The following is a 23,793-nucleotide window of genomic DNA, read 5'->3' as shown; positions in this document are numbered from 1 at the left end:
CTTTTTATTCATATTGCTAAATCTACTGTGTAATTGTGGCGTATCCTGTCTGCGTTTTTGCACTTGTCACGTCGGAATTTGGCCGTTGTGGAACAAGAAGTTATTTTTGTTTCTTTTCTATGTTTGGTCAAAGAAGTTTGACTTGGATGAGTAGTATTTGACACTGACAAAAGGTTGCCAATACTTTCCAAGGGATGTGTTCAGGAGAGTCACCACTGTGTAGTAATTGACCAATATTGTCACACACAAAGTAGGATGGTTGGTATGGATGTTTCTCTTCTGCTTTATAATGTAACTTTCAATGAGCCTTTTTATTCATATTGCTAAATCTACTGTGTAATTGTGGCGTATCCTGTCTGCGTTTTTGCACACAAAACCTTTAGATTTGACTGGTTCAAGGTCTATGGAATTCCGTTTGTGCCGTCAGGAAAAGATGTTAAGGGTTCAGTACATGAGTGCGACGACCTCCCATACCACTGTGCCGGCCAAGTCTCTGTGGCGCAATTGGTTAGCGCGTTCGGCTGTTAACCGAAAGGATGGTGGTTCGAGCCCACCCAGGGACGTTTGTTTGCTTTAAAACACAGATTGAGTTAAAGCACCAAACCTCTACACAACCATGTTTGAGCAATACTTGCCAAATTGTTAGAAAAAATCAGCTTGCCACGTGTCCTGTATTTGACCTCTTTCAAAGATCCAAATAAACAATATTGATAACAGCTGTCAATGAACAATTATACCTAAAATTGAAGGCAGTTATAAGACTGACCGGTGATGAAAATGACTGTTTTCCAGATTTAAGCGCAACCCATTTGCGATATTTTCAACTTTTATCTTAGTTGATGGCTAAGAAGTGGTCCTAGATTTCATTACGTTTGGAAACTCAAAGTTTCCGCAGCATTCTAACATTTTTCTGCTGTTTGCATAGCTTTGAACTTCATTTCTGCTGAAAGTTTAGTGCTGTGTGAGCAAGGTTGCCAATACTTTCCAAGGGATGTGTTCAGGAGAGTCACCACTGTGTAGTAATTGACCAATATTGTCACACACAAAGTAGGATGGTTGGTATGGATGTTTCTCTTCTGCTTTATAATGTAACTTTCAATGAGCCTTTTTATTCATATTGCTAAATCTACTGTGTAATTGTGGCGTATCCTGTCTGCGTTTTTGCACACAAAACCTTTAGATTTGACTAGTTCAAGGTCTATGGAATTCCGTTTGTGCCGTCAGGAAAAGATGTTAAGGGTTCAGTACATGAGTGCGACGACCTCCCATACCACTGTGCTGGCCAAGTCTCTGTGGCGCAATTGGTTAGCGCGTTCGGCTGTTAACCGAAAGGATGGTGGTTCGAGCCCACCCAGGGACGTTTGTTTGCTTTAAAACACAGATTGAGTTAAAGCACCAAACCTCTACACAACCATGTTTGAGCAATACTTGCCAAATTGTTAGAAAAAATCTGCTTGCCACGTGGATGTTTCTCTTCTGCTTTATAATGTAACTTTCAATGAGCCTTTTTATTCATATTGCTAAATCTACTGTGTAATTGTGGCGTATCCTGTCTGCGTTTTTGCACTTGTCACGTCGGAATTTGGCCATTGTGGAACAAGAAGTTATTTTTGTTTCTTTTCTATGTTTGGTCAAAGAAGTTTGACTTGGATGAGTAGTATTTGACACTGACAAATTCTCCATCACACAAAACCTTTAGATTTGACTAGTTCAAGGTCTATGGAATTCCGTTTGTGCCGTCAGGAAAAGATGTTAAGGGTTCAGTACATGAGTGCGACGACCTCCCATACCACTGTGCCGGCCAAGTCTCTGTGGCGCAATTGGTTAGCGCGTTCGGCTGTTAACCGAAAGGATGGTGGTTCGAGCCCACCCAGGGACGTTTGTTTGCTTTAAAACACAGATTGAGTTAAAGCACCAAACCTCTACACAACCATGTTTGAGCAATACTTGCCAAATTGTTAGAAAAAATCAGCTTGCCACGTGGATATTTCTCTTCTGCTTGCTTTAAAATGTAACTTTCAATGAGCCTTTTTATTCATATTGCTAAATCTACTGTGTAATTGTGGCGTATCCTGTCTGCGTTTTTGCACTTGTCACGTCGGAATTTGGCCATTGTGGAACAAGAAGTTATTTTTGTTTCTTTTCTATGTTTGGTCAAAGAAGTTTGACTTGGATGAGTAGTATTTGACACTGACAAATTCTCCATCACACAAAACCTTTAGATTTGACTAGTTCAAGGTCTATGGAATTCCGTTTGTGCCGTCAGGAAAAGATGTTAAGGGTTCAGTACATGAGTGCGACGACCTCCCATACCACTGTGCCGGCCAAGTCTCTGTGGCGCAATTGGTTAGCGCGTTCGGCTGTTAACCGAAAGGATGGTGGTTCGAGCCCACCCAGGGACGTTTGTTTGCTTTAAAACACAGATTGAGTTAAAGCACCAAACCTCTACACAACCATGTTTGAGCAATACTTGCCAAATTGTTAGAAAAAATCAGCTTGCCACGTGTCCTGTATTTGACCTCTTTCAAAGATCCAAATAAACAATATTGATAACAGCTGTCAATGAACAATTATACCTAAAATTGAAGGCAGTTATAAGACTGACCGGTGATGAAAATGACTGTTTTCCAGATTTAAGCGCAACCCATTTGCGATATTTTCAACTTTTATCTTAGTTGATGGCTAAGAAGTGGTCCTGGATTTCATTACGTTTGGAAACTCAAAGTTTCCGCAGCATTCTAACATTTTTCTGCTGTTTGCATAGCTTTGAACTGCATTTCTGCTGAAAGTTTAGTGCTGTGTTAGCAAGGTTGCCAATACTTTCCAAGGGATGTGTTCAGGAGAGTCACCACTGTGTAGTAATTGACCAATATTGTCACACACAAAGTAGGATGGTTGGTATGGATGTTTCTCTTCTGCTTTATAATGTAACTTTCAATGAGCCTTTTTATTCATATTGCTAAATCTACTGTGTAATTGTGGCGTATCCTGTCTGCGTTTTTGCACTTGTCACGTCGGAATTTGGCCGTTGTGGAACAAGAAGTTATTTTTGTTTCTTTTCTATGTTTGGTCAAAGAAGTTTGACTTGGATGAGTAGTATTTGACACTGACAAAAGGTTGCCAATACTTTCCAAGGGATGTGTTCAGGAGAGTCACCACTGTGTAGTAATTGACCAATATTGTCACACACAAAGTAGGATGGTTGGTATGGATGTTTCTCTTCTGCTTTATAATGTAACTTTCAATGAGCCTTTTTATTCATATTGCTAAATCTACTGTGTAATTGTGGCGTATCCTGTCTGCGTTTTTGCACACAAAACCTTTAGATTTGACTAGTTAAAGGTCTATGGAATTCCGTTTGTGCCGTCAGGAAAAGATGTTAAGGGTTCAGTACATGAGTGCGACGACCTCCCATACCACTGTGCCGGCCAAGTCTCTGTGGCGCAATTGGTTAGCGCGTTCGGCTGTTAACCGAAAGGATGGTGGTTCGAGCCCACCCAGGGACGTTTGTTTGCTTTAAAACACAGATTGAGTTAAAGCACCAAACCTCTACACAACCATGTTTGAGCAATACTTGCCAAATTGTTAGAAAAAATCAGCTTGCCACGTGTCCTGTATTTGACCTCTTTCAAAGATCCAAATAAACAATATTGATAACAGCTGTCAATGAACAATTATACCTAAAATTGAAGGCAGTTATAAGACTGACCGGTGATGAAAATGACTGTTTTCCAGATTTAAGCGCAACCCATTTGCGATATTTTCAACTTTTATCTTAGTTGATGGCTAAGAAGTGGTCCTGGATTTCATTACGTTTGGAAACTCAAAGTTTCCGCAGCATTCTAACATTTTTCTGCTGTTTGCATAGCTTTGAACTGCATTTCTGCTGAAAGTTTAGTGCTGTGTGAGCAAGGTTGCCAATACTTTCCAAGGGATGTGTTCAGGAGAGTCACCACTGTGTAGTAATTGACCAATATTGTCACACACAAAGTAGGATGGTTGGTATGGATGTTTCTCTTCTGCTTTATAATGTAACTTTCAATGAGCCTTTTTATTCATATTGCTAAATCTACTGTGTAATTGTGGCGTATCCTGTCTGCGTTTTTGCACTTGTCACGTCGGAATTTGGCCGTTGTGGAACAAGAAGTTATTTTTGTTTCTTTTCTATGTTTGGTCAAAGAAGTTTGACTTGGATGAGTAGTATTTGACACTGACAAAAGGTTGCCAATACTTTCCAAGGGATGTGTTCAGGAGAGTCACCACTGTGTAGTAATTGACCAATATTGTCACACACAAAGTAGGATGGTTGGTATGGATGTTTCTCTTCTGCTTTATAATGTAACTTTCAATGAGCCTTTTTATTCATATTGCTAAATCTACTGTGTAATTGTGGCGTATCCTGTCTGCGTTTTTGCACACAAAACCTTTAGATTTGACTAGTTCAAGGTCTATGGAATTCCGTTTGTGCCGTCAGGAAAAGATGTTAAGGGTTCAGTACATGAGTGCGACGACCTCCCATACCACTGTGCTGGCCAAGTCTCTGTGGCGCAATTGGTTAGCGCGTTCGGCTGTTAACCGAAAGGATGGTGGTTCGAGCCCACCCAGGGACGTTTGTTTGCTTTAAAACACAGATTGAGTTAAAGCACCAAACCTCTACACAACCATGTTTGAACAATACTTGCCAAATTGTTAGAAAAAATCAGCTTGCCACGTGGATGTTTCTCTTCTGCTTGCTTTAAAATGTAACTTTCAATGAGCCTTTTTATTCATATTGCTAAATCTACTGTGTAATTGTGGCGTATCCTGTCTGCGTTTTTGCACTTGTCACGTCGGAATTTGGCCATTGTGGAACAAGAAGTTATTTTTGTTTCTTTTCTATGTTTGGTCAAAGAAGTTTGACTTGGATGAGTAGTATTTGACACTGACAAATTCTCCATCACACAAAACCTTTAGATTTGACTAGTTCAAGGTCTATGGAATTCCGTTTGTGCCGTCAGGAAAAGATGTTAAGGGTTCAGTACATGAGTGCGACGACCTCCCATACCACTGTGCCGGCCAAGTCTCTGTGGCGCAATTGGTTAGCGCGTTCGGCTGTTAACCGAAAGGATGGTGGTTCGAGCCCACCCAGGGACGTTTGTTTGCTTTAAAACACAGATTGAGTTAAAGCACCAAACCTCTACACAACCATGTTTGAGCAATACTTGCCAAATTGTTAGAAAAAATCAGCTTGCCACGTGTCCTGTATTTGACCTCTTTCAAAGATCCAAATAAACAATATTGATAACAGCTGTCAATGAACAATTATACCTAAAATTGAAGGCAGTTATAAGACTGACCGGTGATGAAAATGACTGTTTTCCAGATTTAAGCGCAACCCATTTGCGATATTTTCAACTTTTATCTTAGTTGATGGCTAAGAAGTGGTCCTGGATTTCATTACGTTTGGAAACTCAAAGTTTCCGCAGCATTCTAACATTTTTCTGCTGTTTGCATAGCTTTGAACTGCATTTCTGCTGAAAGTTTAGTGCTGTGTGAGCAAGGTTGCCAATACTTTCCAAGGGATGTGTTCAGGAGAGTCACCACTGTGTAGTAATTGACCAATATTGTCACACACAAAGTAGGATGGTTGGTATGGATGTTTCTCTTCTGCTTTATAATGTAACTTTCAATGAGCCTTTTTATTCATATTGCTAAATCTACTGTGTAATTGTGGCGTATCCTGTCTGCGTTTTTGCACACAAAACCTTTAGATTTGACTAGTTCAAGGTCTATGGAATTCCGTTTGTGCCGTCAGGAAAAGATGTTAAGGGTTCAGTACATGAGTGCGACGACCTCCCATACCACTGTGCCGGCCAAGTCTCTGTGGCGCAATTGGTTAGCGCGTTCGGCTGTTAACCGAAAGGATGGTGGTTCGAGCCCACCCAGGGACGTTTGTTTGCTTTAAAACACAGATTGAGTTAAAGCACCAAACCTCTACACAACCATGTTTGAGCAATACTTGCCAAATTGTTAGAAAAAATCAGCTTGCCACGTGGATATTTCTCTTCTGCTTGCTTTAAAATGTAACTTTCAATGAGCCTTTTTATTCATATTGCTAAATCTACTGTGTAATTGTGGCGTATCCTGTCTGCGTTTTTGCACTTGTCACGTCGGAATTTGGCCATTGTGGAACAAGAAGTTATTTTTGTTTCTTTTCTATGTTTGGTCAAAGAAGTTTGACTTGGATGAGTAGTATTTGACACTGACAAATTCTCCATCACACAAAACCTTTAGATTTGACTAGTTCAAGGTCTATGGAATTCCGTTTGTGCCATCAGGAAAAGATGTTAAGGGTTCAGTACATGAGTGCGACGACCTCCCATACCACTGTGCCGGCCAAGTCTCTGTGGCGCAATTGGTTAGCGCGTTCGGCTGTTAACCGAAAGGATGGTGGTTCGAGCCCACCCAGGGACGTTTGTTTGCTTTAAAACACAGATTGAGTTAAAGCACCAAACCTCTACACAACCATGTTTGAGCAATACTTGCCAAATTGTTAGAAAAAATCAGCTTGCCACGTGTCCTGTATTTGACCTCTTTCAAAGATCCAAATAAACAATATTGATAACAGCTGTCAATGAACAATTATACCTAAAATTGAAGGCAGTTATAAGACTGACCGGTGATGAAAATGACTGTTTTCCAGATTTAAGCGCAACCCATTTGCGATATTTTCAACTTTTATCTTAGTTGATGGCTAAGAAGTGGTCCTGGATTTCATTACGTTTGGAAACTCAAAGTTTCCGCAGCATTCTAACATTTTTTCTGCTGTTTGCATAGCTTTGAACTGCATTTCTGCTGAAAGTTTAGTGCTGTGTGAGCAAGGTTGCCAATACTTTCCAAGGGATGTGTTCAGGAGAGTCACCACTGTGTAGTAATTGACCAATATTGTCACACACAAAGTAGGATGGTTGGTATGGATGTTTCTCTTCTGCTTTATAATGTAACTTTCAATGAGCCTTTTTATTCATATTGCTAAATCTACTGTGTAATTGTGGCGTATCCTGTCTGCGTTTTTGCACTTGTCACGTCGGGAATTTGGCCGTTGTGGAACAAGAAGTTATTTTTGTTTCTTTTCTATGTTTGGTCAAAGAAGTTTGACTTGGATGAGTAGTATTTGACACTGACAAAAGGTTGCCAATACTTTCCAAGGGATGTGTTCAGGAGAGTCACCACTGTGTAGTAATTGACCAATATTGTCACACACAAAGTAGGATGGTTGGTATGGATGTTTCTCTTCTGCTTTATAATGTAACTTTCAATGAGCCTTTTTATTCATATTGCTAAATCTACTGTGTAATTGTGGCGTATCCTGTCTGCGTTTTTGCACACAAAACCTTTAGATTTGACTAGTTCAAGGTCTATGGAATTCCATTTGTGCCGTCAGGAAAAGATGTTAAGGGTTCAGTACATGAGTGCGACGACCTCCCATACCACTGTGCCGGCCAAGTCTCTGTGGCGCAATTGGTTAGCGCGTTCGGCTGTTAACCGAAAGGATGGTGGTTCGAGCCCACCCAGGGACGTTTGTTTGCTTTAAAACACAGATTGAGTTAAAGCACCAAACCTCTACACAACCATGTTTGAGCAATACTTGCCAAATTGTTAGAAAAAATCAGCTTGCCACGTGTCCTGTATTTGACCTCTTTCAAAGATCCAAATAAACAATATTGATAACAGCTGTCAATGAACAATTATACCTAAAATTGAAGGCAGTTATAAGACTGACCGGTGATGAAAATGACTGTTTTCCAGATTTAAGCGCAACCCATTTGCGATATTTTCAACTTTTATCTTAGTTGATGGCTAAGAAGTGGTCCTGGATTTCATTACGTTTGGAAACTCAAAGTTTCCGCAGCATTCTAACATTTTTCTGCTGTTTGCATAGCTTTGAACTGCATTTCTGCTGAAAGTTTAGTGCTGTGTTAGCAAGGTTGCCAATACTTTCCAAGGGATGTGTTCAGGAGAGTCACCACTGTGTAGTAATTGACCAATATTGTCACACACAAAGTAGGATGGTTGGTATGGATGTTTCTCTTCTGCTTTATAATGTAACTTTCAATGAGCCTTTTTATTCATATTGCTAAATCTACTGTGTAATTGTGGCGTATCCTGTCTGCGTTTTTGCACTTGTCACGTCGGAATTTGGCCGTTGTGGAACAAGAAGTTATTTTTGTTTCTTTTCTATGTTTGGTCAAAGAAGTTTGACTTGGATGAGTAGTATTTGACACTGACAAAAGGTTGCCAATACTTTCCAAGGGATGTGTTCAGGAGAGTCACCACTGTGTAGTAATTGACCAATATTGTCACACACAAAGTAGGATGGTTGGTATGGATGTTTCTCTTCTGCTTTATAATGTAACTTTCAATGAGCCTTTTTATTCATATTGCTAAATCTACTGTGTAATTGTGGCGTATCCTGTCTGCGTTTTTGCACACAAAACCTTTAGATTTGACTAGTTCAAGGTCTATGGAATTCCGTTTGTGCCGTCAGGAAAAGATGTTAAGGGTTCAGTACATGAGTGCGACGACCTCCCATACCACTGTGCTGGCCAAGTCTCTGTGGCGCAATTGGTTAGCGCGTTCGGCTGTTAACCGAAAGGATGGTGGTTCGAGCCCACCCAGGGACGTTTGTTTGCTTTAAAACACAGATTGAGTTAAAGCACCAAACCTCTACACAACCATGTTTGAACAATACTTGCCAAATTGTTAGAAAAAATCAGCTTGCCACGTGGATGTTTCTCTTCTGCTTGCTTTAAAATGTAACTTTCAATCAGCCTTTTTATTTATATTGCTAAATCTACTGTGTAATTGTGGCGTATCCTGTCTGCGTTTTTGCACTTGTCACGTCGGAATTTGGCCATTGTGGAACAAGAAGTTATTTTTGTTTCTTTTCTATGTTTGGAAACCTTTAGATTTGACTAGTTCAAGGTCTATGGAATTCCGTTTGTGCCGTCAGGAAAAGATGTTAAGGGTTCAGTACATGAGTGCGACGACCTCCCATACCACTGTGCTGGCCAAGTCTCTGTGGCGCAATTGGTTAGCGCGTTCGGCTGTTAACCGAAAGGATGGTGGTTCGAGCCCACCCAGGGACATTTGTTTGCTTTAAAACACAGATTGAGTTAAAGCACCAAACCTCTACACAACCATGTTTGAGCAATACTTGCCAAATTGTTAGAAAAAATCAGCTTGCCACGTGGATATTTCTCTTCTGCTTGCTTTAAAATGTAACTTTCAATGAGCCTTTTTATTCATATTGCTAAATCTACTGTGTAATTGTGGCGTATCCTGTCTGCGTTTTTGCACTTGTCACGTCGGAATTTGGCCATTGTGGAACAAGAAGTTATTTTTGTTTCTTTTCTATGTTTGGTCAAAGAAGTTTGACTTGGATGAGTAGTATTTGACACTGACAAATTCTCCATCACACAAAACCTTTAGATTTGACTAGTTCAAGGTCTATGGAATTCCGTTTGTGCCGTCAGGAAAAGATGTTAAGGGTTCAGTACATGAGTGCGACGACCTCCCATACCACTGTGCCGGCCAAGTCTCTGTGGCGCAATTGGTTAGCGCGTTCGGCTGTTAACCGAAAGGATGGTGGTTCGAGCCCACCCAGGGACGTTTGTTTGCTTTAAAACACAGATTGAGTTAAAGCACCAAACCTCTACACAACCATGTTTGAGCAATACTTGCCAAATTGTTAGAAAAAATCAGCTTGCCACGTGTCCTGTATTTGACCTCTTTCAAAGATCCAAATAAACAATATTGATAACAGCTGTCAATGAACAATTATACCTAAAATTGAAGGCAGTTATAAGACTGACCGGTGATGAAAATGACTGTTTTCCAGATTTAAGCGCAACCCATTTGCGATATTTTCAACTTTTATCTTAGTTGATGGCTAAGAAGTGGTCCTGGATTTCATTACGTTTGGAAACTCAAAGTTTCCGCAGCATTCTAACATTTTTCTGCTGTTTGCATAGCTTTGAACTTCATTTCTGCTGAAAGTTTAGTGCTGTGTGAGCAAGGTTGCCAATACTTTCCAAGGGATGTGTTCAGGAGAGTCACCACTGTGTAGTAATTGACCAATATTGTCACACACAAAGTAGGATGGTTGGTATGGATGTTTCTCTTCTGCTTTATAATGTAACTTTCAATGAGCCTTTTTATTCATATTGCTAAATCTACTGTGTAATTGTGGCGTATCCTGTCTGCGTTTTTGCACTTGTCACGTCGGAATTTGGCCGTTGTGGAACAAGAAGTTATTTTTGTTTCTTTTCTATGTTTGGTCAAAGAAGTTTGACTTGGATGAGTAGTATTTGACACTGACAAAAGGTTGCCAATACTTTCCAAGGGATGTGTTCAGGAGAGTCACCACTGTGTAGTAATTGACCAATATTGTCACACACAAAGTAGGATGGTTGGTATGGATGTTTCTCTTCTGCTTTATAATGTAACTTTCAATGAGCCTTTTTATTCATATTGCTAAATCTACTGTGTAATTGTGGCGTATCCTGTCTGCGTTTTTGCACACAAAACCTTTAGATTTGACTAGTTAAAGGTCTATGGAATTCCGTTTGTGCCGTCAGGAAAAGATGTTAAGGGTTCAGTACATGAGTGCGACGACCTCCCATACCACTGTGCCGGCCAAGTCTCTGTGGCGCAATTGGTTAGCGCGTTCGGCTGTTAACCGAAAGGATGGTGGTTCGAGCCCACCCAGGGACGTTTGTTTGCTTTAAAACACAGATTGAGTTAAAGCACCAAACCTCTACACAACCATGTTTGAGCAATACTTGCCAAATTGTTAGAAAAAATCAGCTTGCCACGTGTCCTGTATTTGACCTCTTTCAAAGATCCAAATAAACAATATTGATAACAGCTGTCAATGAACAATTATACCTAAAATTGAAGGCAGTTATAAGACTGACCGGTGATGAAAATGACTGTTTTCCAGATTTAAGCGCAACCCATTTGCGATATTTTCAACTTTTATCTTAGTTGATGGCTAAGAAGTGGTCCTGGATTTCATTACGTTTGGAAACTCAAAGTTTCCGCAGCATTCTAACATTTTTCTGCTGTTTGCATAGCTTTGAACTGCATTTCTGCTGAAAGTTTAGTGCTGTGTTAGCAAGGTTGCCAATACTTTCCAAGGGATGTGTTCAGGAGAGTCACCACTGTGTAGTAATTGACCAATATTGTCACACACAAAGTAGGATGGTTGGTATGGATGTTTCTCTTCTGCTTTATAATGTAACTTTCAATGAGCCTTTTTATTCATATTGCTAAATCTACTGTGTAATTGTGGCGTATCCTGTCTGCGTTTTTGCACTTGTCACGTCGGAATTTGGCCGTTGTGGAACAAGAAGTTATTTTTGTTTCTTTTCTATGTTTGGTCAAAGAAGTTTGACTTGGATGAGTAGTATTTGACACTGACAAAAGGTTGCCAATACTTTCCAAGGGATGTGTTCAGGAGAGTCACCACTGTGTAGTAATTGACCAATATTGTCACACACAAAGTAGGATGGTTGGTATGGATGTTTCTCTTCTGCTTTATAATGTAACTTTCAATGAGCCTTTTTATTCATATTGCTAAATCTACTGTGTAATTGTGGCGTATCCTGTCTGCGTTTTTGCACACAAAACCTTTAGATTTGACTAGTTCAAGGTCTATGGAATTCCGTTTGTGCCGTCAGGAAAAGATGTTAAGGGTTCAGTACATGAGTGCGACGACCTCCCATACCACTGTGCTGGCCAAGTCTCTGTGGCGCAATTGGTTAGCGCGTTCGGCTGTTAACCGAAAGGATGGTGGTTCGAGCCCACCCAGGGACGTTTGTTTGCTTTAAAACACAGATTGAGTTAAAGCACCAAACCTCTACACAACCATGTTTGAACAATACTTGCCAAATTGTTAGAAAAAATCAGCTTGCCACGTGGATGTTTCTCTTCTGCTTGCTTTAAAATGTAACTTTCAATCAGCCTTTTTATTTATATTGCTAAATCTACTGTGTAATTGTGGCGTATCCTGTCTGCGTTTTTGCACTTGTCACGTCGGAATTTGGCCATTGTGGAACAAGAAGTTATTTTTGTTTCTTTTCTATGTTTGGAAACCTTTAGATTTGACTAGTTCAAGGTCTATGGAATTCCGTTTGTGCCGTCAGGAAAAGATGTTAAGGGTTCAGTACATGAGTGCGACGACCTCCCATACCACTGTGCTGGCCAAGTCTCTGTGGCGCAATTGGTTAGCGCGTTCGGCTGTTAACCGAAAGGATGGTGGTTCGAGCCCACCCAGGGACGTTTGTTTGCTTTAAAACACAGATTGAGTTAAAGCACCAAACCTCTACACAACCATGTTTGAACAATACTTGCCAAATTGTTAGAAAAAATCAGCTTGCCACGTGGATGTTTCTCTTCTGCTTGCTTTAAAATGTAACTTTCAATGAGCCTTTTTATTCATATTGCTAAATCTACTGTGTAATTGTGGCGTATCCTGTCTGCGTTTTTGCACTTGTCACGTCGGAATTTGGCCATTGTGGAACAAGAAGTTATTTTTGTTTCTTTTCTATGTTTGGTCAAAGAAGTTTGACTTGGATGAGTAGTATTTGACACTGACAAATTCTCCATCACACAAAACCTTTAGATTTGACTAGTTCAAGGTCTATGGAATTCCGTTTGTGCCGTCAGGAAAAGATGTTAAGGGTTCAGTACATGAGTGCGACGACCTCCCATACCACTGTGCCGGCCAAGTCTCTGTGGCGCAATTGGTTAGCGCGTTCGGCTGTTAACCGAAAGGATGGTGGTTCGAGCCCACCCAGGGACGTTTGTTTGCTTTAAAACACAGATTGAGTTAAAGCACCAAACCTCTACACAACCATGTTTGAGCAATACTTGCCAAATTGTTAGAAAAAATCAGCTTGCCACGTGTCCTGTATTTGACCTCTTTCAAAGATCCAAATAAACAATATTGATAACAGCTGTCAATGAACAATTATACCTAAAATTGAAGGCAGTTATAAGACTGACCGGTGATGAAAATGACTGTTTTCCAGATTTAAGCGCAACCCATTTGCGATATTTTCAACTTTTATCTTAGTTGATGGCTAAGAAGTGGTCCTGGATTTCATTACGTTTGGAAACTCAAAGTTTCCGCAGCATTCTAACATTTTTCTGCTGTTTGCATAGCTTTGAACTTCATTTCTGCTGAAAGTTTAGTGCTGTGTGAGCAAGGTTGCCAATACTTTCCAAGGGATGTGTTCAGGAGAGTCACCACTGTGTAGTAATTGACCAATATTGTCACACACAAAGTAGGATGGTTGGTATGGATGTTTCTCTTCTGCTTTATAATGTAACTTTCAATGAGCCTTTTTATTCATATTGCTAAATCTACTGTGTAATTGTGGCGTATCCTGTCTGCGTTTTTGCACACAAAACCTTTAGATTTGACTAGTTCAAGGTCTATGGAATTCCGTTTGTGCCGTCAGGAAAAGATGTTAAGGGTTCAGTACATGAGTGCGACGACCTCCCATACCACTGTGCCTGGCCAAGTCTCTGTGGCGCAATTGGTTAGCGCGTTCGGCTGTTAACCGAAAGGATGGTGGTTCGAGCCCACCCAGGGACGTTTGTTTGCTTTAAAACACAGATTGAGTTAAAGCACCAAACCTCTACACAACCATGTTTGAGCAATACTTGCCAAATTGTTAGAAAAAATCAGCTTGCCACGTGGATGTTTCTCTTCTGCTTTATAATGTAACTTTCAATGAGCCTTTTTATTCATATTGCTAAATCTACTGTGTAATTGTGGCGTATCCTGTCTGCGTTTTTGCACTTGTCACGTCGGAATTTGGCCATTGTGGAACAAGAAGTTATTTTTGTTTCTTTTCTATGTTTGGTCAAAGAAGTTTGACTTGGATGAGTAGTATTTGACACTGACAAATTCTCCATCACACAAAACCTTTAGATTTGACTAGTTCAAGGTCTATGGAATTCCGTTTGTGCCGTCAGGAAAAGATGTTAAGGGTTCAGTACATGAGTGCGACGACCTCCCATACCACTGTGCTGGCCAAGTCTCTGTGGCGCAATTGGTTAGCGCGTTCGGCTGTTAACCGAAAGGATGGTGGTTCGAGCCCACCCAGGGACGTTTGTTTGCTTTAAAACACAGATTGAGTTAAAGCACCAAACCTCTACACAACCATGTTTGAGCAATACTTGCCAAATTGTTAGAAAAAATCAGCTTGCCACAGTGTCCTGTATTTGACCTCTTTCAAAGATCCAAATAAACAATATTGATAACAGCTGTCAATGAACAATTATACCTAAAATTGAAGGCAGTTATAAGACTGACCGGTGATGAAAATGACTGTTTTCCAGATTTAAGCGCAACCCATTTGCGATATTTTCAACTTTTATCTTAGTTGATGGCTAAGAAGTGGTCCTGGATTTCATTACGTTTGGAAACTCAAAGTTTCCGCAGCATTCTAACATTTTTCTGCTGTTTGCATAGCTTTGAACTTCATTTCTGCTGAAAGTTTAGTGCTGTGTGAGCAAGGTTGCCAATACTTTCCAAGGGATGTGTTCAGGAGAGTCACCACTGTGTAGTAATTGACCAATATTGTCACACACAAAGTAGGATGGTTGGTATGGATGTTTCTCTTCTGCTTTATAATGTAACTTTCAATGAGCCTTTTTATTCATATTGCTAAATCTACTGTGTAATTGTGGCGTATCCTGTCTGCGTTTTTGCACTTGTCACGTCGGAATTTGGCCGTTGTGGAACAAGAAGTTATTTTTGTTTCTTTTCTATGTTTGGTCAAAGAAGTTTGACTTGGATGAGTAGTATTTGACACTGACAAATTCTCCATCACACAAAACCTTTAGATTTGACTAGTTCAAGGTCTATGGAATTCCGTTTGTGCCGTCAGGAAAAGATGTTAAGGGTTCAGTACATGAGTGCGACGACCTCCCATACCCCTGTGCCGGCCAAGTCTCTGTGGCGCAATTGGTTAGCGCGTTCGGCTGTTAACCGAAAGGATGGTGGTTCAAGCCCACCCAGGGACGTTTGTTTGCTTTAAAACACAGATTGAGTTAAAGCACCAAACCTCTACACAACCATGTTTGAGCAATACTTGCCAAATTGTTAGAAAAAATCAGCTTGCCACGTGTCCTGTATTTGACCTCTTTCAAAGATCCAAATAAACAATATTGATAACAGCTGTCAATGAACAATTATACCTAAAATTGAAGGCAGTTATAAGACTGACCGGTGATGAAAATGACTGTTTTCCAGATTTAAGCGCAACCCATTTGCGATATTTTCAACTTTTATCTTAGTTGATGGCTAAGAAGTGGTCCTGGATTTCATTACGTTTGGAAACTCAAAGTTTCCGCAGCATTCTAACATTTTTCTGCTGTTTGCATAGCTTTGAACTTCATTTCTGCTGAAAGTTTAGTACTGTGTGAGCAAGGTTGCCAATACTTTCCAAGGGATGTGTTCAGGAGAGTCACCACTGTGTAGTAATTGACCAATATTGTCACACACAAAGTAGGATGGTTGGTATGGATGTTTCTCTTCTGCTTTATAATGTAACTTTCAATGAGCCTTTTTATTCATATTGCTAAATCTACTGTGTAATTGTGGCGTATCCTGTCTGCGTTTTTGCACACAAAACCTTTAGATTTGACTAGTTCAAGGTCTATGGAATTCCGTTTGTGCCGTCAGGAAAAGATGTTAAGGGTTCAGTACATGAGTGCGACGACCTCCCATACCACTGTGCCGGCCAAGTCTCTGTGGCGCAATTGGTTAGCGCGTTCGGCTGTTAACCGAAAGGATGGTGGTTCGAGCCCACCCAGGGACGTTTGTTTGCTTTAAAACACAGATTGAGTTAAAGCACCAAACCTCTACACAACCATGTTTGAGCAATACTTGCCAAATTGTTAGAAAAAATCAGCTTGCCACGTGGATGTTTCTCTTCTGCTTTATAATGTAACTTTCAATGAGCCTTTTTATTCATATTGCTAAATCTACTGTGTAATTGTGGCGTATCCTGTCTGCGTTTTTGCACTTGTCACGTCGGAATTTGGCCATTGTGGAACAAGAAGTTATTTTTGTTTCTTTTCTATGTTTGGTCAAAGAAGTTTGACTTGGATGAGTAGTATTTGACACTGACAAATTCTCCATCACACAAAACCTTTAGATTTGACTAGTTCAAGGTCTATGGAATTCCGTTTGTGCCGTCAGGAAAAGATGTTAAGGGTTCAGTACATGAGTGCGACGACCTCCCATACCACTGTGCTGGCCAAGTCTCTGTGGCGCAATTGGTTAGCGCGTTCGGCTGTTAACCGAAAGGATGGTGGTTCGAGCCCACCCAGGGACGTTTGTTTGCTTTAAAACACAGATTGAGTTAAAGCACCAAACCTCTACACAACCATGTTTGAGCAATACTTGCCAAATTGTTAGAAAAAATCAGCTTGCCACGTGTCCTGTATTTGACCTCTTTCAAAGATCCAAATAAACAATATTGATAACAGCTGTCAATGAACAATTATACCTAAAATTGAAGGCAGTTATAAGACTGACCGGTGATGAAAATGACTGTTTTCCAGATTTAAGCGCAACCCATTTGCGATATTTTCAACTTTTATCTTAGTTGATGGCTAAGAAGTGGTCCTGGATTTCATTACGTTTGGAAACTCAAAGTTTCCGCAGCATTCTAACATTTTTCTGCTGTTTGCATAGCTTTGAACTTCATTTCTGCTGAAAGTTTAGTGCTGTGTGAGCAAGGTTGCCAATACTTTCCAAGGGATGTGTTCAGGAGAGTCACCACTGTGTAGTAATTGACCAATATTGTCACACACAAAGTAGGATGGTTGGTATGGATGTTTCTCTTCTGCTTTATAATGTAACTTTCAATGAGCCTTTTTATTCATATTGCTAAATCTACTGTGTAATTGTGGCGTATCCTGTCTGCGTTTTTGCACACAAAACCTTTAGATTTGACTAGTTCAAGGTCTATGGAATTCCGTTTGTGCCGTCAGGAAAAGATGTTAAGGGTTCAGTACATGAGTGCGACGACCTCCCATACCACTGTGCCGGCCAAGTCTCTGTGGCGCAATTGGTTAGCGAGTTCGGCTGTTAACCGAAAGGATGGTGGTTCGAGCCCACCCAGGGACGTTTGTTTGCTTTAAAACACAGATTGAGTTAAAGCACCAAACCTCTACACAACCATGTTTGAGCAATACTTGCCAAATTGTTAGAAAAAATCAGCTTGCCACGTGGATGTTTCTCTTCTGCTTTATAATGTAACTTTCAATGAGCCTTTTTATTCATATTGCTAAATCTACTGTGTAATTGTGGCGTATCCTGTCTGCGTTTTTGCACTTGTCACGTCGGAATTTGGCCGTTGTGGAACAAGAAGTTATTTTTGTTTCTTTTCTATGTTTGGTCAAAGAAGTTTGACTTGGATGAGTAGTATTTGACACTGACAAATTCTCCATCACACAAAACCTTTAGATTTGACTAGTTCAAGGTCTATGGAATTCCGTTTGTGCCGTCAGGAAAAGATGTTAAGGGTTCAGTACATGAGTGCGACGACCTCCCATACCACTGTGCCGGCCAAGTCTCTGTGGCGCAATTGGTTAGCGCGTTCGGCTGTTAACCGAAAGGATGGTGGTTCGAGCCCACCCAGGGACGTTTGTTTGCTTTAAAACACAGATTGAGTTAAAGCACCAAACCTCTACACAACCATGTTTGAGCAATACTTGCCAAATTGTTAGAAAAAATCAGCTTGCCACGTGGATGTTTCTCTTCTGCTTTATAATGTAACTTTCAATGAGCCTTTTTATTCATATTGCTAAATCTACTGTGTAATTGTGGCGTATCCTGTCTGCGTTTTTGCACTTGTCACGTCGGAATTTGGCCATTGTGGAACAAGAAGTTATTTTTGTTTCTTCTCTATGTTTGGTCAAAGAAGTTTGACTTGGATGAGTAGTATTTGACACTGACAAATTCTCCATCACACAAAACCTTTAGATTTGACTAGTTCAAGGTCTATGGAATTCCGTTTGTGCCGTCAGGAAAAGATGTTAAGGGTTAAGTACATGAGTGCGACGACCTCCCATACCACTGTGCTGGCCAAGTCTCTGTGGCGCAATTGGTTAGCGCGTTCGGCTGTTAACCGAAAGGATGGTGGTTCGAGCCCACCCAGGGACGTTTGTTTTCTTTAAAACACAGATTGAGTTAAAGCACCAAACCTCTACACAACCATGTTTGAGCAATACTTGCCAAATTGTTAGAAAAAATCAGCTTGCCACATGTCCTGTATTTGACCTCTTTCAAAGATCCAAATAAACAATATTGATAACAGCTGTCAATGAACAATTATACCTAAAATTGAAGGCAGTTATAAGACTGACCGGTGATGAAAATGACTGTTTTCCAGATTTAAGCGCAACCCATTTGCGATATTTTCAACTTTTATCTTAGTTGATGGCTAAGAAGTGGTCCTGGATTTCATTACGTTTGGAAACTCAAAGTTTCCGCAGCATTCTAACATTTTTCTGCTGTTTGCATAGCTTTGAACTTCATTTCTGCTGAAAGTTTAGTGCTGTGTGAGCAAGGTTGCCAATACTTTCCAAGGGATGTGTTCAGGAGAGTCACCACTGTGTAGTAATTGACCAATATTGTCACACACAAAGTAGGATGGTTGGTATGGATGTTTCTCTTCTGCTTTATAATGTAACTTTCAATGAGCCTTTTTATTCATATTGCTAAATCTACTGTGTAATTGTGGCGTATCCTGTCTGCGTTTTTGCACACAAAACCTTTAGATTTGACTAGTTCAAGGTCTATGGAATTCCGTTTGTGGTCCGTCAGGAAAAGATGTTAAGGGTTCAGTACATGAGTGCGACGACCTCCCATACCACTGTGCCGGCCAAGTCTCTGTGGCGCAATTGGTTAGCGCGTTCGGCTGTTAACCGAAAGGATGGTGGTTCGAGCCCACCCAGGGACGTTTGTTTGCTTTAAAACACAGATTGAGTTAAAGCACCAAACCTCTACACAACCATGTTTGAGCAATACTTGCCAAATTGTTAGAAAAAATCAGCTTGCCACGTGGATGTTTCTCTTCTGCTTTATAATGTAACTTTCAATGAGCCTTTTTATTCATATTGCTAAATCTACTGTGTAATTGTGGCGTATCCTGTCTGCGTTTTTGCACTTGTCACGTCGGAATTTGGCCGTTGTGGAACAAGAAGTTATTTTTGTTTCTTTTCTATGTTTGGTCAAAGAAGTTTGACTTGGATGAGTAGTATTTGACACTGACAAATTCTCCATCACACAAAACCTTTAGATTTGACTAGTTCAAGGTCTATGGAATTCCGTTTGTGCCGTCAGGAAAAGATGTTAAGGGTTCAGTACATGAGTGCGACGACCTCCCATACCACTGTGCCGGCCAAGTCTCTGTGGCGCAATTGGTTAGCGCGTTCGGCTGTTAACCGAAAGGATGGTGGTTCGAGCCCACCCAGGGACGTTTGTTTGCTTTAAAACACAGATTGAGTTAAAGCACCAAACCTCTACACAACCATGTTTGAGCAATACTTGCCAAATTGTTAGAAAAAATCAGCTTGCCACGTGTCCTGTATTTGACCTCTTTCAAAGATCCAAATAAACAATATTGATAACAGCTGTCAATGAACAATTATACCTAAAATTGAAGGCAGTTATAAGACTGACCGGTGATGAAAATGACTGTTTTCCAGATTTAAGCGCAACCCATTTGCGATATTTTCAACTTTTATCTTAGTTGATGGCTAAGAAGTGGTCCTGGATTTCATTACGTTTGGAAACTCAAAGTTTCCGCAGCATTCTAACATTTTTCTGCTGTTTGCATAGCTTTGAACTTCATTTCTGCTGAAAGTTTAGTGCTGTGTGAGCAAGGTTGCCAATACTTTCCAAGGGATGTGTTCAGGAGTGTCACCACTGTGTAGTAATTGACCAATATTGTCACACACAAAGTAGGATGGTTGGTATGGATGTTTCTCTTCTGCTTTATAATGTAACTTTCAATGAGCCTTTTTATTCATATTGCTAAATCTACTGTGTAATTGTGGCGTATCCTGTCTGCGTTTTTGCACACAAAACCTTTAGATTTGACTAGTTCAAGGTCTATGGAATTCCGTTTGTGCCGTCAGGAAAAGATGTTAAGGGTTCAGTACATGAGTGCGACGACCTCCCATACCACTGTGCCGGCCAAGTCTCTGTGGCACAATTGGTTAGCGCGTTCGGCTGTTAACCGAAAGGATGGTGGTTCGAGCCCACCCAGGGACGTTTGTTTGCTTTAAAACACAGATTGAGTTAAAGCACCAAACCTCTACACAACCATGTTTGAGCAATACTTGCCAAGTTGTTAGAAAAAATCAGCTTGCCACGTGGATGTTTCTCTTCTGCTTGCTTTAAAATGTAACTTTCAATGAGCCTTTTTATTCATATTGCTAAATCTACTGTGTAATTGTGGCGTATCCTGTCTGCGTTTTTGCACTTGTCACGTCGGAATTTGGCCATTGTGGAACAAGAAGTTATTTTTGTTTCTTTTCTATGTTTGGTCAAAGAAGTTTGACTTGGATGAGTAGTATTTGACACTGACAAATTCTCCATCACACAAAACCTTTAGATTTGACTAGTTCAAGGTCTATGGAATTCCGTTTGTGCCGTCAGGAAACACAGATTGAGTTAAAGCACCAAACCTCTACACAACCATGTTTGAGCAATACTTGCCAAATTGTTAGAAAAAATCAACTTGCCACGTGTGCTGTATTTGACCTCTTTCAAAGATCCAAATAAACAATATTGATAACAGCTGTCAATGAACAATTATACCTAAAATTGAAGGCAGTTATAAGACTGACCGGTGATGAAAATGACTGTTTTCCAGATTTAAGCGCAACCCATTTGCGATATTTTCAACTTTTATCTTAGTTGATGGCTAAGAAGTGGTCCTGGATTTCATTACGTTTGGAAACTCAAAGTTTCCGCAGCATTCTAACATTTTTCTGCTGTTTGCATAGCTTTGAACTTCATTTCTGCTGAAAGTTTAGTGCTGTGTGAGCAAGGTTGCCAATACTTTCCAAGGGATGTGTTCAGGAGAGTCACCACTGTGTAGTAATTGACCAATATTGTCACACACAAAGTAGGATGGTTGGTATGGATGTTTCTCTTCTGCTTTATAATGTAACTTTCAATGAGCCTTTTTATTCATATTGCTAAATCTACTGTGTAATTGTGGCGTATCCTGTCTGCGTTTTTGCACACAAAACCTTTAGATTTGACTAGTTCAAGGTCTATGGAATTCCGTTTGTGGGGTCCGTCAGGAAAAGATGTTAAGGGTTCAGTACATGAGTGCGACGACCTCCCATACCACTGTGCCGGCCAAGTCTCTGTGGCGCAATTGGTTAGCGCGTTCGGCTGTTAACCGAAAGGATGGTGGTTCGAGCCCACCCAGGGACGTTTGTTTGCTTTAAAACACAGATTGAGTTAAAGCACCAAACCTCTACACAACCATGTTTGAGCAATACTTGCCAAATTGTTAGAAAAAATCAGCTTGCCACGTGGATGTTTCTCTTCTGCTTTATAATGTAACTTTCAATGAGCCTTTTTATTCATATTGCTAAATCTAGTGTGTAATTGTGGCGTATCCTGTCTGCGTTTTTGCACTTGTCACGTCGGAATTTGGCCGTTGTGGAACAAGAAGTTATTTTTGTTTCTTTTCTATGTTTGGTCAAAGAAGTTTGACTTGGATGAGTAGTATTTGACACTGACAAATTCTCCATCACACAAAACCTTTAGATTTGACTAGTTCAAGGTCTATGGAATTCCGTTTGTGCCGTCAGGAAAAGATGTTAAGGGTTCAGTACATGAGTGCGACGACCTCCCATACCACTGTGCTGGCCAAGTCTCTGTGGCGCAATTGGTTAGCGCGTTCGGCTGTTAACCGAAAGGATGGTGGTTCGAGCCCACCCAGGGACGTTTGTTTGCTTTAAAACACAGATTGAGTTAAAGCACCAAACCTCTACACAACCATGTTTGAGCAATACTTGCCAAATTGTTAGAAAAAATCAGCTTGCCACGTGGATGTTTCTCTTCTGCTTTATAATGTAACTTTCAATGAGCCTTTTTATTCATATTGCTAAATCTACTGTGTAATTGTGGCGTATCCTTTCTGCGTTTTTGCACTTGTCACGTCGGAATTTGGCCGTTGTGGAACAAGAAGTTATTTTTGTTTCTTTTCTATGTTTGGTCAAAGAAGTTTGACTTGGATGAGTAGTATTTGACACTGACAAATTCTCCATCACACAAAACCTTTAGATTTGACTAGTTCAAGGTCTATGGAATTCCGTTTGTGCCGTCAGGAAAAGATGTTAAGGGTTCAGTACATGAGTGCGACGACCTCCCATACCACTGTGCTGGCCAAGTCTCTGTGGCGCAATTGTTTAGCGCGTTCAGCTGTTAACCGAAAGGATGGTGGTTCGAGCCCACCCAGGGACGTTTGTTTGCTTTAAAACACAGATTGAGTTAAAGCACCAAACCTCTACACAACCATGTTTGAGCAATACTTGCCAAATTGTTAGAAAAAATCAGCTTGCCACGTGGATATTTCTCTTCTGCTTTATAATGTAACTTTCAATGAGCCTTTTTATTCATATTGCTAAATCTACTGTGTAATTGTGGCGTATCCTGTCTGCGTTTTTGCACTTGTCACGTCGGAATTTGGCCGTTGTGGAACAAGAAGTTATTTTTGTTTCTTTTCTATGTTTGGTCAAAGAAGTTTGACTTGGATGAGTAGTATTTGACACTGACAAATTCTCCATCACACAAAACCTTTAGATTTGACTAGTTCAAGGTCTATGGAATTCCGTTTGTGCCGTCAGGAAAAGATGTTAAGGGTTCAGTACATGAGTGCGACGACCTCCCATACCACTGTGCCGGCCAAGTCTCTGTGGCGCAATTGGTTAGCGCGTTCGGCTGTTAACCGAAAGGATGGTGGTTCGAGCCCACCCAGGGACGTTTGTTTGCTTTAAAACACAGATTGAGTTAAAGCACCAAACCTCTACACAACCATGTTTGAGCAATACTTGCCAAATTGTTAGAGAAAATCAGCTTGCTACGTGGATGTTTCTCTTCTGCTTTATAATGTAACTTTCAATGAGCCTTTTTATTCATATTGCTAAATCTAGTGTGTAATTGTGGCGTATCCTGTCTGCGTTTTTGCACTTGTCACGTCGGAATTTGGCCATTGTGGAACAAGAAGTTATTTTTGTTTCTTTTCTATGTTTGGTCAAAGAAGTTTGACTTGGATGAGTAGTATTTGACACTGACAAATTCTCCATCACACAAAACCTTTAGATTTGACTAGTTCAAGGTCTATGGAATTCCGTTTGTGCCGTCAGGAAAAGATGTTAAGGGTTCAGTACATGAGTGCGACGACCTCCCATACCACTGTGCCGGCCAAGTCTCTGTGGCGCAATTGGTTAGCGCGTTCGGCTGTTAACCGAAAGGATGGTGGTTCGAGCCCACCCAGGGACGTTTGTTTGCTTTAAAACACAGATTGAGTTAAAGCACCAAACCTCTACACAACCATGTTTGAGCAATACTTGCCAAATTGTTAGAAAAAATCAGCTTGCCACGTGTCCTGTATTTGACCTCTTTCAAAGATCCAAATAAACAATATTGATAACAGCTGTCAATGAACAATTATACCTAAAATTGAAGGCAGTTAT

The 23,793-nt window shown here is 40.5% G+C and overlaps 21 non-coding genes across 21 annotated transcripts; all 21 read left to right on the top strand.

The window, feature by feature from the left end:
• The first annotated feature begins 6,379 nt into the window (after positions 1-6,379).
• On the top strand, positions 6,380-6,453 carry trnan-guu. Its single transcript has one exon. It is a non-coding gene; the product is annotated as a tRNA-Asn (tRNA).
• Positions 6,454-7,485: 1,032 nt separating this feature from the next.
• On the top strand, positions 7,486-7,559 carry trnan-guu. The gene has a single exon. It is a non-coding gene; the product is annotated as a tRNA-Asn (tRNA).
• A 1,030-nt stretch (positions 7,560-8,589) lies between these two features.
• On the top strand, positions 8,590-8,663 carry trnan-guu. The gene has a single exon. It is a non-coding gene; the product is annotated as a tRNA-Asn (tRNA).
• Positions 8,664-9,054: 391 nt separating this feature from the next.
• Positions 9,055-9,128, top strand: trnan-guu. The gene has a single exon. It is a non-coding gene; the product is annotated as a tRNA-Asn (tRNA).
• Positions 9,129-9,577: 449 nt separating this feature from the next.
• Positions 9,578-9,651, top strand: trnan-guu. The gene has a single exon. It is a non-coding gene; the product is annotated as a tRNA-Asn (tRNA).
• A 1,030-nt stretch (positions 9,652-10,681) lies between these two features.
• trnan-guu lies at positions 10,682-10,755 on the top strand. The gene has a single exon. It is a non-coding gene; the product is annotated as a tRNA-Asn (tRNA).
• A 1,030-nt stretch (positions 10,756-11,785) lies between these two features.
• trnan-guu lies at positions 11,786-11,859 on the top strand. Its single transcript has one exon. It is a non-coding gene; the product is annotated as a tRNA-Asn (tRNA).
• Positions 11,860-12,250: 391 nt separating this feature from the next.
• Positions 12,251-12,324, top strand: trnan-guu. The gene has a single exon. It is a non-coding gene; the product is annotated as a tRNA-Asn (tRNA).
• Positions 12,325-12,773: 449 nt separating this feature from the next.
• On the top strand, positions 12,774-12,847 carry trnan-guu. The gene has a single exon. It is a non-coding gene; the product is annotated as a tRNA-Asn (tRNA).
• A 724-nt stretch (positions 12,848-13,571) lies between these two features.
• trnan-guu lies at positions 13,572-13,645 on the top strand. The gene has a single exon. It is a non-coding gene; the product is annotated as a tRNA-Asn (tRNA).
• A 445-nt stretch (positions 13,646-14,090) lies between these two features.
• On the top strand, positions 14,091-14,164 carry trnan-guu. The gene has a single exon. It is a non-coding gene; the product is annotated as a tRNA-Asn (tRNA).
• Positions 14,165-15,804: 1,640 nt separating this feature from the next.
• Positions 15,805-15,878, top strand: trnan-guu. The gene has a single exon. It is a non-coding gene; the product is annotated as a tRNA-Asn (tRNA).
• A 445-nt stretch (positions 15,879-16,323) lies between these two features.
• trnan-guu lies at positions 16,324-16,397 on the top strand. Its single transcript has one exon. It is a non-coding gene; the product is annotated as a tRNA-Asn (tRNA).
• Positions 16,398-17,639: 1,242 nt separating this feature from the next.
• trnan-guu lies at positions 17,640-17,713 on the top strand. Its single transcript has one exon. It is a non-coding gene; the product is annotated as a tRNA-Asn (tRNA).
• Positions 17,714-18,158: 445 nt separating this feature from the next.
• Positions 18,159-18,232, top strand: trnan-guu. The gene has a single exon. It is a non-coding gene; the product is annotated as a tRNA-Asn (tRNA).
• Positions 18,233-18,957: 725 nt separating this feature from the next.
• trnan-guu lies at positions 18,958-19,031 on the top strand. The gene has a single exon. It is a non-coding gene; the product is annotated as a tRNA-Asn (tRNA).
• A 445-nt stretch (positions 19,032-19,476) lies between these two features.
• trnan-guu lies at positions 19,477-19,550 on the top strand. The gene has a single exon. It is a non-coding gene; the product is annotated as a tRNA-Asn (tRNA).
• A 1,899-nt stretch (positions 19,551-21,449) lies between these two features.
• trnan-guu lies at positions 21,450-21,523 on the top strand. The gene has a single exon. It is a non-coding gene; the product is annotated as a tRNA-Asn (tRNA).
• A 445-nt stretch (positions 21,524-21,968) lies between these two features.
• trnan-guu lies at positions 21,969-22,042 on the top strand. Its single transcript has one exon. It is a non-coding gene; the product is annotated as a tRNA-Asn (tRNA).
• A 964-nt stretch (positions 22,043-23,006) lies between these two features.
• trnan-guu lies at positions 23,007-23,080 on the top strand. The gene has a single exon. It is a non-coding gene; the product is annotated as a tRNA-Asn (tRNA).
• A 445-nt stretch (positions 23,081-23,525) lies between these two features.
• trnan-guu lies at positions 23,526-23,599 on the top strand. Its single transcript has one exon. It is a non-coding gene; the product is annotated as a tRNA-Asn (tRNA).
• Positions 23,600-23,793: the final 194 nt, after the last annotated feature.

Source organism: Fundulus heteroclitus, unplaced genomic scaffold (genome assembly GCF_011125445.2).
Source record: "Fundulus heteroclitus isolate FHET01 unplaced genomic scaffold, MU-UCD_Fhet_4.1 scaffold_329, whole genome shotgun sequence".
NCBI lineage: Eukaryota > Metazoa > Chordata > Actinopteri > Cyprinodontiformes > Fundulidae > Fundulus > Fundulus heteroclitus.
The sequence above is the reverse complement of the archived record's forward strand: the minus strand, read 5'-3'. Positions and strand labels throughout refer to the sequence as shown.